The following is a 13,824-nucleotide window of genomic DNA, read 5'->3' on the forward strand; positions in this document are numbered from 1 at the left end:
TGCTCAGCAATGAAGCATTACTGAAGCCGTGATGTGGACATCGAGTTGTGTACCCCTTGAAACGTTTCCAAGCTTCTTTGAACGTTTCGTTATTCTTCTGTACAAAGCTGGAAATTTCATTTCGCAGCCTTGCGGTTCTGGAGTTTGAGAAGAATTTGGCCAGGAATGCCTTCTTGCACGCTTCCCAAGTGGTGATGGACTCCTTAGGGAGCGATTTCTCCCAGATGTGTGCTTTATCTCCCAAAGAGAATGGGAAAAGCCTGAGCTTGAATCCATCTTCACTGACTCCATTTATCTTAGTTAGGCTACAGAGCCTATCAAATTCATCCAGATGATCCAATGGGTCCTCCATTGGCAGTCCATGAAACTTATTGCTCTGTATCATCTGGATGAGACTACTCTTGATCTCAAAATTGTTGTTCTGCACAGCTGGTGGCACAATGCCATTCCTCTGAGTGTGAGTAGTCGGAGCATCTCCTGCTCCTATGTTGGTCCTTGCTTGAGGAGCTGGTGGACCGTTCTGATTATTCATCGTCTCCTCAATGGTTGCTAGTTCCGGTTGAACTTGTTGTTGTCTGAGTAGCCGAGGTCTGTCGATGTTGTCGATGAAAGGACTCAGGTTCTGGCTACCTCTGGATCGCGTTTGCATGCACAGGCAAGTATCCGAGTGTGTACTCGAGGATCAACTCGATCCAGGTGATCGAGTGACGGGTCGGGTGGGTGCTCGGGTTGTACCTGAGATTCAAAACAAACAAAGGCGAAAGCAAACAAGTCAGTATCCGAAACAAATATAAACAAACGAACTTGATCTAGCAAGTCCTGAAATCCTAAACGTAGCAAAATAAAACAACCAAATGGCAACGGCGCCAAACTGATAGACTAGTTTTCACCAAGGGTATCAATTCCCTATGCAGTTGTAGTACAAAGGGTTATCAATCCAAATGGTTGTGTATTGCTAGCAGATAGGATGCAATCAGAATCAAGCAAGTCAAGCCAAGCAATAGGGGGTTTGGTTCTAACAGTCCTAATATAAACAAAGTAAAAGAATATAAACAAGTAAACCACACGACCTAAGCACTCGATGCAAGCAATCGAGTACAGGATCGAGTGGGGTGATCGAGTATGCAAGTGAACTATGAACAGCTCGAGGTATTACTCGATGCAGGTTATCGTGTACCTGATCGGGTAAGTGGTCGAGTAAGTAAGGAAAATGCAAGAAATGAAATACGAAAGTTCCTAAGGATGGGGGTAATCGAATCCTAAGTGTTCTAGACCAATACGGATGCCTTACATGCCTCAAGCAATTATTTCCTAGACAATGAATCTCTAAAACCTTGTCACCACACTGTCGCACTAGTAACAATCAACCTTGAACATACTACCACACTGTCGCACTAGCAATATGAACAAGCAGGCATTAAGAACAATTCATTTTTGTCAGTATACTTAGACTTATCTGATTTTGTCACTCAAAGTTAAGTATACCTCTAGCATTGACCTAATCAAGCATTTTATCTACTCCTTTTGGCCTGTAGCATTATAAACGCCCTAGATCTAATCTCAACCTGTCGGTCTGTTGACCGCATTAAGAACATCAACCTAGAAGGAAATTTATCTATCATAACAATCAACTAAAGCATCCTAACCGATCAAGAACACCTAATCATCTATCCCATCCCTAGAAACTTTGCTACACTACTCGGACATAGAAACGAATGATAAAGCCATAGAAATAAACGAAAATGACATTATTAAAAAGATAGAGTAGAGTAGAAAAGAGTAGGGATAAAAGATCTATGAAAAACTACAAAATAAAAGTACAAAAACAAGAAAAATATGTTGAGTCGCTCAGTTCTCTCACAGAAGCTCTCGCTCTCTGGTTTGAGGGTCTGCGGCGTGCTCGTTTGCGAGCTAGGGAAAGAGGGGGTTTATATATGGAAACCCATTTGACCTAGCTTCCCAGACCTGCCCGATGGTCTACTCGATGGGGTACACGAGGCTTGAGTCGGGTAACTCCTCGGGTGGATCTTCGGGTTGCTCTTCGCGCTCTTGGATCCTCTTCGATCGTGTTGGGGTTCGGACTTGTTCTTGTAGTTCGATGGCTCATTTGGGTACATGCTCGAGTTGTCTTTGTTTTTCCCCATTTTTGGCTCTTTAGCACCTGTTTTCATCCAATATATGCAAATGCAGAAATGCAACACCCTAAATGCTCTAAAACTTGATTCCTACAGTAAATGGTCTAAAAATGCTAAGTTAGAGGTATGAACAATGCAAAATATGGACAAAAAGGGATGCTAAAAACATGTAAATTAGAGTGTTATCACTATACCATCATCAGTAGTGATTGTCCCCACTTCCGTAGTTGATCTTGGATTATATCTTGACAAACAGAAAGAAGCAACGATAAATTAAGAAGTAAATCATCAAACTATAAACTTAAAAATTTACATACATTTAGAGAACTTACTCTTTTAGAGCTAAACGGTAGTCTTTTAGTTTAACCTAGCAAATTGCTCATTTGCTCATCTTGAATGATGGACAATGCTTTTGCTTTGGCTTTTCAGCACTGGTCACTTGAAACAGTCAAGTGGTACCGCTCCTCCATTTTTTCTTCTAGTGCCTTCGGCTTGAACTCTGGATTTGTCCTAATCTCATCTAGGAATAACTTGGCCATAATCCCATCTTTCACTATCTTGATATACCTGTCTTTGATACATGAATGCTTCCCATGAATTTTTTTAACCTTGTATACTCTTGATGAGCTATCTATGGAGCAGTAGATTCTGAATTTGCAAGTTCCATCAAGTGAACATTTCACTTCACATTTTTCAGATCTCCACCTAGTGAACTTCACATTTTCTCCTTCTTTAAGCGTATAATCAATCACAGCATCCTTGAACTAAAGTATGCTGTCAAAAACCTGATTTATCTTAATCTCTCCACTGACCTTTTTATATCTAACATGTTGGTGATCATCCTCACAGTCTGAATGCAGAGGAGTACCCTCAGAATTGTAAACCTCATTTTCATCACCACATCCTTCTACATTTTCCCATTCATCACCTTCACCACAAGCTCTATTATCATCACCTTCACTATCAGCTATATTGCCGTCAATAGCACCTTCTTTCTCCATCTTTTTCTCCAAGAAAGTATCAACAGCTTTAGTGTAATTTGCAGCTATACACATTCTCTCAACTCCATCAGTTCCATTACACATTATCTTCAGATCCGACAAACTCTCAAATGGAAGTTTAAACCAAATCCTATGCTCAGACAAAGATAACTTCAACGAATCCACCAAGTTCTCCAACATTGATTCCGGTTAGCTTTCAAGTTTGTGAATCTCCCCTCCATCATATGTAACAACACTGCTGCTTGAGACATTAAACTTGTCGTTGTGGTAGATTTGGAAAGTTGCATCAGAGCTGAAAAAAACCATAAAAAATCCTAGTATTTTAGATTTCTCGACATTCTATCGAACAATTGGTGTTCAAGAATTTTACATTAGGTCTAATTGAATAAAAGCAGTGTTTTCAGACCCGCACCGGACCAGCCGGTCGAACCGGTTAACCCGTGACTCGTTCATTATGCCGGTATGGGTTTAGCTCTAAAACCATGATGTTAAAAAACCAGGAAAACTTGGATAAACTCGGTAAAAACCGGCGACCCGCCTTAATTAACCGACCCGCCGGGTTTTGGGTTTCATATATCAAACGCTTTTGACATGTAACTCGCACAGATCTATTAGTTTTTCTGTAAAAAGTTGATAAAGAACAGTGTTCTGGGTTTGAGTTGAAGTGAGGAAAAAGAGGAAAGGTTTGAGACGGGGATTTGATTTGTTTTTTATTTTATCGTTTGAGTTTAGACAATTAAGAAGATAGAGAAGAAACCATTTTAATTAATTTAATATATATTATAGTATACTATATGAAAATTTTTTTTTTTTGGTTAGATCTCACTAAAACTAAATCTTATACATATATGTATGATATATATATATAAATAATATGCTGTCAAATATAAACATACCAAGAATTAACAATTTTAAATATGTTAATTAGTTCTTATTTAAACAAGTAAACACTTTTTAAAATAAATTTTTTATATATATTTTAAAAATCAAATATAATTTGATATCTATAAGTTGTATAATATATATATATATATATGTTATTGACCCGCGGTCGATTTGGGTTGACCCAGTGAACCGGTGATCCGGTGACCTTCGCGGTTCAGTATTCGGTCCAAATTTCAAAACATTGAATAAAAATAAAAAAATTAAAGAAACGTTTAGCCAATTCATCAAAACAATATCAAATTTGAGTGGTCAATGAAGGTGTTATTGACTCGTGAGGTCATATTACTACATACACGTGAAAATGATTCGTGTCACTACTCTTACTAAAATAATACAATTGTACATCAAAATTTGTTTTAAAACTCAAAAAATATTGAATGAATTCGATCAAAATATCTCTAAAATTAGAAAGAGAATTCTCTCATCTTTCTCGAACAGATCCAAGTGTTAATTTCAAACTTTCTTCAACAGCCAATATTGAGATTATAAGTTTTGTTTGCTCTACTTCCAGATAAATGAAGAATGTCGGGTTAAGAAGATGAGTAAAACACAAAAAGTTGTAAAAGTCGAAAAAGGCGATCGTCAAAAAAGTTGAGCTTTTTCTCTTTTTTATTGGCGACAAAAAAGGCGATTGGCTTCGTAACCCTAATCGTCGCCATTTACCGGCTTCACAGCCGATAGATGAGAATAACACGATGGCAAGGAATACGAAGAAAAAGAAAAAGGGCTCTTCGCGATTTGGGACAACTCTCTCAGGTACTTCTCAGTTTGCTCGCATGGCCTCGACAATTCCTACCCACCAAAAAATCCAAATTTCGCCCCTCTCCTTCCCCCGTGGAGATTTCTTCTGTCGAGACCACTGCTGGTGAAGTCTCGAAACCTACAGAGATCTCTTCTCCTCTCCCCGCGGACATCTCGTCTCCAGATCTAATCCTCCCTGTCGCTTCGTCATTGGCTCTGGATCTGAGCAATCCTCCCCCCCCCCNAAACACAAAAAGTTGTAAAAGTCGAAAAAGGCGATCGTCAAAAAAGTTGAGCTTTTTCTCTTTTTTATTGGCGACAAAAAAGGCGATTGGCTTCGTAACCCTAATCGTCGCCATTTACCGGCTTCACAGCCGATAGATGAGAATAACACGATGGCAAGGAATACGAAGAAAAAGAAAAAGGGCTCTTCGCGATTTGGGACAACTCTCTCAGGTACTTCTCAGTTTGCTCGCATGGCCTCGACAATTCCTACCCACCAAAAAATCCAAATTTCGCCCCTCTCCTTCCCCCGTGGAGATTTCTTCTGTCGAGACCACTGCTGGTGAAGTCTCGAAACCTACAGAGATCTCTTCTCCTCTCCCCGCGGACATCTCGTCTCCAGATCTAATCCTCCCTGTCGCTTCGTCATTGGCTCTGGATCTGAGCAATCCTCCCGCCGCCCGGGGCGACTTCTCCTGTATCAGCCGGCCCTTCTCTCGTTGTTGTTGAGCCTCCTGCCTCCGGCAACGTGTCTCCGGGTATTGCTGATTCTCCTCCTGCGCTTCCCAGTCAGGCGGTATCCTCTGGTCCAACCTCCTCCACTCCGGAAAAGCGTTGGACTAGCTTGTTTAGTGACTCTTCCCAGCTTGAGGAGTTGGGATCTCCAACAGTGCATATCACAGGCGTTCCATTTGTTCTGATTCCGGACGACAATCTAGAAGCTGCCAGGGAAGAATTCAAAGACTTTGTCATTGCCCAATTTCATGGTAACTCTCCAGATATGGGTCGGGTCATTGGAGTGGTGAATGCTCTATGGGCACATACAAGTCCTCGCATATATGTGCACAATATAGGGAATGGAGCTTTCCTTCTGCGAGGTACAAATCCTCGGACCAGGGCAATCTTGTTGGGCCGTAATGTCTGGAATATCGGGGGGCACCCGATGTTTGTTGCTCTCTGGTTGCCAGAATTTACACCTGAATCTCCCCCTATTACATCATCGACTTTTGCTGTCGAATTCAGAGGAGTTCCGTATCTGTTGCTTAACAGACAGAGTCTTAGTAGGCTAGCCACTGCAGTCGGTAAGCCGGTAGCCTTAGCACCTGAAACAGAACGCAAGGAAAATTTTGAAGTGGCCAAGGTGTTTGTCAGAGTTGGCCTCACCAAGGATCTCCCATCGAAGGTAATATCAGGTTTCTCTGATGGTCGGGAGGTGGAAGTGGATGTCTCCTATCCATGGCTCCCTCCTCGCTGTACTGAGTGCCGAGCATACGGTCATGACTCTGTTCGATGTCCCAAGTTGACAGCTACCACTGTTTCACTAATGCGGAGAAGGAACAGGTCCCGGTCGCGGAGTAGACCTAGGCTACATCGTCGCTCAAGGCAAGGACGATCACTTGGACGTCTGTCTAAGGGTTTCTCGAGTGCAAAACCAACTCATCTTGTGTGGAAGGTCAAGGAGAGTGGCCTTTCATCTGCGATTGTGGTGGCACAGAGTATGGAAGCGGTCCAAGGACACACCGACGGTGAAGTTCGAGAACAGGAATCAGGTCCAAGTCAAGCTCCTCTTCTGGGAGACAAGTTTTTGGCGCTGGATAAGGTTATCGAGATTAGGGATGATCCGGATCCGGATATCTCTGCTGGCAAGGAGCATAGCTTGGACCCTGGAAATGAGGTGAATGTGAATATGGAGAAGACCATCTCTGTCTCTGTCAAGTCTAATGAGTCGACGCCTGATCACTCGACAGAAGCAGAATCTGAAGCACCCTTTATCTTGGTTAGTCGCAGGAGGAATGGCCGCAAGGTCACAACAACTTCACATTAATAAGTATCGATGTTTTTTTTTTTTTGTGGAATATAAGAGGTCTGAATAGTACCAGACGTCAGGACTTTACAAAGGATTGGATTTTAATCCATAGGCCACTTTTTGGAGTGTTTTTGGAGACGCATATATTACCGGCTAATGCGGGAAGGGTTGCTAGAGTAGTCCCTCAGGGGTGGAATTTTTTTGGTAACTTCGACCATCACAGTACAGCTAGGATCGTGGTGTGTTGGGACCCCTCGGTATCTATGGTTGTGTATCAAGCCTCTTCACAACTTATCACTTGCGGCTTCTATATTCAGTCGCGTAGCCTAAATATTACAGTATCTTTTGCTTATGGTTTTAATCTGCTAGAAGCGCGTTTACCTCTTTGGGATGATCTATCTTGGCTTAATGCGATTCCTCCAGTCAGTCGTGTTCCTTGGGCAGTGGTGGGGGACATCAATCAAATCTTGTGAACCTCTCATCATCTTATACAGGATGTGGACTCATCAGGTATTGAGGAATTTAATCTTGCCATTCAGGAAGCATAGCTCTTTGAGGCGCAGGCCAAAGGTGTTCCTTTCACGTGGTGGAACCATCAGGAAGACAACCCCACCTCAAAGAAGATTGACAACGCTTTTATAAATCAGGCGTGGGCTGACTCTTATCCGGAATCCTATGCGGAGTTCCTGGAGCCACTACAATCTGATCATGTTGCCTGCTTATTCCATCTACCCGCGTTGAGAAGGTCTATTCGTAAGCCATTCAAGTTATTTCAGCATATCATCGACCACCCGCAGTTCAAGGACTCAGTCTCTCAAGCTTGGGATCCAATTCAAATCCAGGGTACGTGTTAGTACAAACTTGTTAGGGCTGTGCGCAAGTTAAAGATGGTCCTTAGGCTCCTGAACAAAAGACACTACAGCGATATCAGTGTGAGAGTCAAGAATCAAGCGGATAAGGTTGCAAATCTTCAAAGGCTGCTGCTATCAAACCCGGATGTTCAAGCAGCTAGGGAGGAGCATGAAGCAAGAACTCTCTGGCACACGTTGATCTCTGCTGAGGAGAAGTTCTATCGCCAAAAATCCAGAATACTGTGGCTACATCTAGGGGACAGGAATACTGCATTCTTTCACAAGTCAGTATCACAACGGGCAGCGAGAAACCACATTCACTTCTTGTGTGATTAGGATGGTACAAGGATCACTGATATCTCTGCCATCAAAGCTTATGCAGCAAATTATTTCAAGAGTATTCTGGGGTACACTGAGCTGCCGGTCTCGCCAGTCTCAGTGGATGAGCTCAGAGGGATCTTACCTTTTAGATGCTCGGATGCTCAGGCTCAGGAACTTCAGAAGGTCCTCTCCTGAAGAAATTAAGGCAGTGGTGTTTGCAATGCCTTTAAACAAGAGCCCAGGCCCAGATGGTTTCCCGGTGGAGTTCTTTCGGGCTTCATGGGACATTGTTGGAGACACGGTAATAGCTGCAGTACAAGAATTCTTTCGTAATGGCAGGCTGCTCAAAGATCTCAACTGCACCATCATCGCACTTATCCCAAAAATTCCTGAGGCAAGCAGGCTGAGTGATTTCAGACCTATCAGTTGCTGCAATTTGATCTACAAGGTTATTTCTAAGGTAATCGCCAACAGAATGAAGCTTGTTCTTCTTGAGTGCATCAGTCCAAACCAAGCCACGTTCTTGAAAGGTCGAAGCTTAGGAGAAAATGTACTACTGGCCTCGGAATTAGTAAGAGACTACCAAAAGCCAAGTTGTCCAAAGAGTTGTATGGTGAAGGTTGATATCCGGAAAGCCTTTGACACAGTCTGTTGGGATTTCGTGTTAAAGGTTCTTGAAGCTCAGGCTTTTCCTCCACTGTTATGTTCTTGGATTCGGGAATGTATCTCTTCGCCAAGGTTCTCTATAGCAATTAATGGAGAGCTGGCAGGATTCTTCTCAGCGGCAAAGGGTTTACGTCAAGGTGACTCCATCTCACCTTACCTCTTCATAATGGTCATGGAAGTCTTATCGAGGTTACTTGAAGCTGATGCTGCCTCTGGTACATTCAGGCTGCACCCTCGATGCTCTTCTCCACTGGTAACCACCTTCTGTTTGCTGATGACTTATTGGTATTCACAGATGGTGCTCGGCATTCTTTGACAGGGATTGCAAATGTTATGCGCCACTTCAGGGCCCTTAGTGGTCTGGATATGAATCCTGCTAATCCGAAATCTTCTTTAGGGGCTACTCGGAGACTCATGTTGATGTTTTAAGTGCTTTGACAGGTATTAAAGTGGGGGCGTTTCCCACTCGGTATCTAGGTCTCCCACTCAATCCCGCGAGGATCTCTTTTGCAACTCTTCAACCTTTCTTGGAAAGGATAACATCGAAGTTGCACACGTGGACTGTTAAAAGCTTATCCTTCTCCGGCAAGATCAGACTCATTTCTTCTGTGATCTATGGTATGGTGAATTTCTGGAGCTCTGTCTTCACTCTACCTAAGAAGTTCTACGAGAAGGTGGATTCTCTATGTGCTGGATTCCTCTAGAAAAATAAGACTGAGTCTGCACAGGGTGCGAGAGTGGTGTGGGCTGATGTGTGTAAACCAAAGGCGGAAGGAGGGTTAGGCATCAGGAGATTGCAGGATTTCCAGGTGGTTTTCCAGTTGAAACTACTGTGGAACTTCTTTGCAAAGGCGGGTTCGTTGTGGGTTGCTTGGTTGAAATGCAATGTCTTCCACCGGAAATGTTTCTGGCTCATGGAAGACTCTCAAAGACTCCCTAGAGCGGTAAGAGACATGCTAAAACACAGACACTATCTCAAGGATTTCATGCGTTGTGAACTTGGTAATGGACGAACGGCTTCATTCTGGCATGATTCTTGGTGTGCGCATAGCCCTTTATCTGAATTCATTGGGAGGAATGGACCCCGACAGTTCAGACTTCAGCTGAGTGCATGTGTTGTTGATGCGGTTCAGAATGGAGATTGGCGGTTACCTGCTGCTAGATCAGTATCCCAGCAAGACTTTATGACCACTCTTACGACCATCTCTCCCCCAAATGATGACAAAGGGGATGATGTTTATCTCTGGAAACGATCCGCTGACACATATGCAACCACTTTCTCTTCCAAGGCAACTTGGGAGCTACTTTGATCTACTTCTGCTCAAGTCCCTTGGTGCAAGACGGTCTGGTTTAAAGCAGCGGTTCCAAGATATTCGTTTATCACTTGGCTGGCCTTTCAACGCAGGCTACCTACTAGAGACAGATTACTAGCTTGGGGGTTGAATATACCTCCGGACTGTGTCCTCTGTTTGACTGGGATAGAAAGTCATGATCATTTGTTTTTTTCTTGCGCGTATTCTCAGGAGGTTTGGGAGGCTTTTGCCTCATGGATTTCGCCATCCCCACCTACTGGTCTAACTGCAATCTCCACCTGGATCTCTCAAACTCGGCAAACTCCTCAAGCCCCGGTATCTATTCTTCTCAAGCTTGTCCTGCAAGTCACTTGCTACCTTCTGTGGTAGGAATGCAATGCCAAAGTCTTCACCAATGTCGCCACCCCTTCCGCAACGCTTCAAGCAAAGGTGGATCGTACTATTCGCAACCGCCTTATCTCGCTGCCAGGATCGACTGACTCCCTAAATTCGCTTCTAGCTCTTTATTTCCATTGTATTAGCTTTTCCTTCTAGCTTTTATTTTTCTTTTGTACAGAAAAAAAACAGAAAATTTGGTATAAAATTTAACCTTTTACCAAAAAAAATAAAACACAAACTACGTAGTATCATCTGGTATTTTATTTCTACGTTTATTAAATAAACGACATCATTGCAACGTAGATTCCACGTCGTCGACATTTCACGACAAAGTAACAGTGTTAGTCTCTAAGTATGATTTAGCACAAAAATTTAAAATTAGATATGTTTATTGAATAAATAAAGAATGGAGGTATGTTTTAGCACAATCTTATAGTCAATGTATGAATTTAACATAACAAAACTGTGGGGACATGAATTAGCCGATTTCCCACATAATCTCAAACATACGAACTAATGACTAATAATGACTAATTTTATAGTGTAAAATGGTTAATTCACCTACATTCAACTCCCCACATGTAGAAACACATATATTCAATCCACCTCGTGATATTCTCACTAGAGACCAATAGAAAAAGTTCGACGACAGTCGACACGTTTATCTGAATTGAACTCTAATATCATTTTGTAATGCGCGCACGAGCTTTCGGTACATACATACTCGCCCCACGATCAATATCAAAGTTGAAAGTCAGATGGACGTTGACTAACATTGCATACCATAAATATATCTTTTGTTTTGGCATCGTCTATTGAAAATTTATTTTCCGATAGAGATGTGTGTTCTGTTTCAATAGGTGTCAACTAGAAAACCACAACAGTCCAATAAAAAAAAATTGGACTTTTTCTATTCCAACTCATTTTATTTCCTTAAAAATACAGACTTTTGAAAATAAAATCAAATCTCCGGTCAAATTACGATTTACACTTATAATTAGAAGTCTCACTTTTTTTAACAAGTCAGCAACTTTAATCTAATTTCTCCAAACATGAAAAGCGTTCATGTATCTTTTTTGGGAGAATTGGAAAAAATAAAGAACATTTTTTGTTAAAAATGTCCATATAAAGTATAGATTTTAGTTTTATTGGTTTGGTCATATAGGTTTTATAGTAATTAAAACCCAGTTTTACCCTCAATTTTAAAAAAACTTAAATAACAAAAATTTAAAAATTTAATATATTCACAAAAACTAAATAAAAAACAAAATAGGTAAACCAAATCGTAAACAATCAAAACCCTTTTTTCTTTACTCCTCTTTCACTTTTACGAAGTCTAAAAAAGAAAAATCTCTCGCTCGATTCAGAACAGTTTGCAAACAATGGAACACACTCTTCAACGACAAGAGATTCATCAACAATCACGTCCGTCCTCAATTCATCTTACAGACCTAGAATTCCAAGATTTATTCAATAGGCATCCATCTCGATGACTCATTAAAGGTACGTGAGCTAAAAATATAAACTCATGAGGGTCCTAATAAGAAACTTAAGTTGTATCGAAACTTGTTTTATTGCGACGGGTTTTTGTTATGTCATGCTTTGCCTCACGTGGTTGCGATCTGGAATCCATGGTTAAGACAACAAACTAAATGGATCGAGCCGAAGAGGAATACATTTAATTTGTATGGACTAGGATATGATAATGGTAGACCTGATAAGGAATACAAGATATTAGGGTTAAGTTATAGTTACTGTCAAGCGATGGACGACAGTAACACCAAAATTAACCCGAGAGTTTCAATCTACGAGTTTGCAACCAATGCGTGGAAAGATTGTGAGTTTGGTTTACTTGACTGGCACTTAAGATCTCCACGGACTGTTTTATCTTTGAATGGAACTTTGTATTGGATTGCTAAGAGGCTTGAGAGTGGTGATTGTTTTATCCAAAGCTTTGATTTTTCAAGCAGAGATTCAAGCCCTTTTGTTTCTTGCTGTGTAAGAAACAATTTCGGGGATACTCAAATCCTCGAGGTTTTTAGGGGAGATTGGATTTCTGTGTTGGAAGAATGCAAGACAACAAAGAAGGTCAAGATTTGGGTGACCAAGAACATGATTAGTGGAGATAGGAAGGAGATCGTATCGTGGAGACTGTTAATGACAGTGTCGATACATTGTTTTATGGATCGGATCATTGTTTTATAGATTGGGTAACATATTAAATAGAAAGTACTTTTTTAATGGTTTGTTCAGCTGAGGCTTTGTGAATGATGTTCGAAATTTAATAGTGTATATATTATGACTAACAATGTGTATACCGTACGTTTATGATAAGTGGTAAGTCTATTTCGACTTCTTCTTAAGGTTTTGGATAGTTCATGTTTTATGGATCAGAGACTATCTATACAAAGCCAAAGTTTTTTAAAAAAATATGTCTTTGAATGTTTGTTTAGTGTGGCCTGGTGGAATCGTCGTTTGATAAATTCTGTCATAAAAATATAACATGATACATGAAAAAGTCGGAGAATTATGAATACCACACACCACTTTTAACATAGATGTGCATTGCCAAGAAATAAGAGAAACCGGTTTTAGAGACCATAAACTAGTGCATTAATCGATAAAGGTTTGTTGTAACACTTTCAAAATTTTCTAAAACAGTTAGACAACGTTTTCTAAATTACGTAGAACATAATCCTAACAAACAATTACGATCTTAGCTAAATATTAGATAATTATTTAGTTTCCTATTTTAAAGATTCATTTCCTATATTTAGTTGTCTCTAAAAGTTTCAGTGTATACATTCTTCTTTTCCGTAGTAGATATCTACTAATTTTCTCAGAGATAGAGTAAAAGGAATAAAACATATTCTAACGTTTTCAGAGCATAGAGTAGATCGTAGAAGGATTGTACTAAAAAAATTAGAACATAGAGTAAACCGTAGAATACAAACTCTAAATTTTGTAGAATTTAGAATTACGGGCTACTAAACTAATTTAGAACATAAACTATTCCTGAAATTAGTATAACATGTACAAAATATTAGAACATCATCCGTTTTTTTCAGAACAACAGAAAACGTTTTCTAAATGTTTTATATCAAATTTTATCCATAAAAAAAATAACTTATACATTTTTTTTTTTGTAAAAAATTATATGACCTCTACTATGGTATATCTACTTATTTTCCTATATTTCACTTCTTATAACTTGGTAAATTTAGGTTTATTAATTTGTATGGGTATTTTAGGTAAAAATGAACATTTTTAAAAAATGGTGTATATGGACAAATTTTTTTTTTAGTAATCCTTTATTTCCAATTTTCCCATGTTTTTTGTTTGCGGAAAACAATCCAAAATTCATAAAAATGAAGGAAAAAACAAAATTTGCATTGTTCTCAAAAATAAAAAACCCAGAAGAAAAAAATTTGTCTTTAAGTAATC

This window comes from Camelina sativa, chromosome 5 (genome assembly GCF_000633955.1).
Source record: "Camelina sativa cultivar DH55 chromosome 5, Cs, whole genome shotgun sequence".
Taxonomy (NCBI): domain Eukaryota; kingdom Viridiplantae; phylum Streptophyta; class Magnoliopsida; order Brassicales; family Brassicaceae; genus Camelina; species Camelina sativa.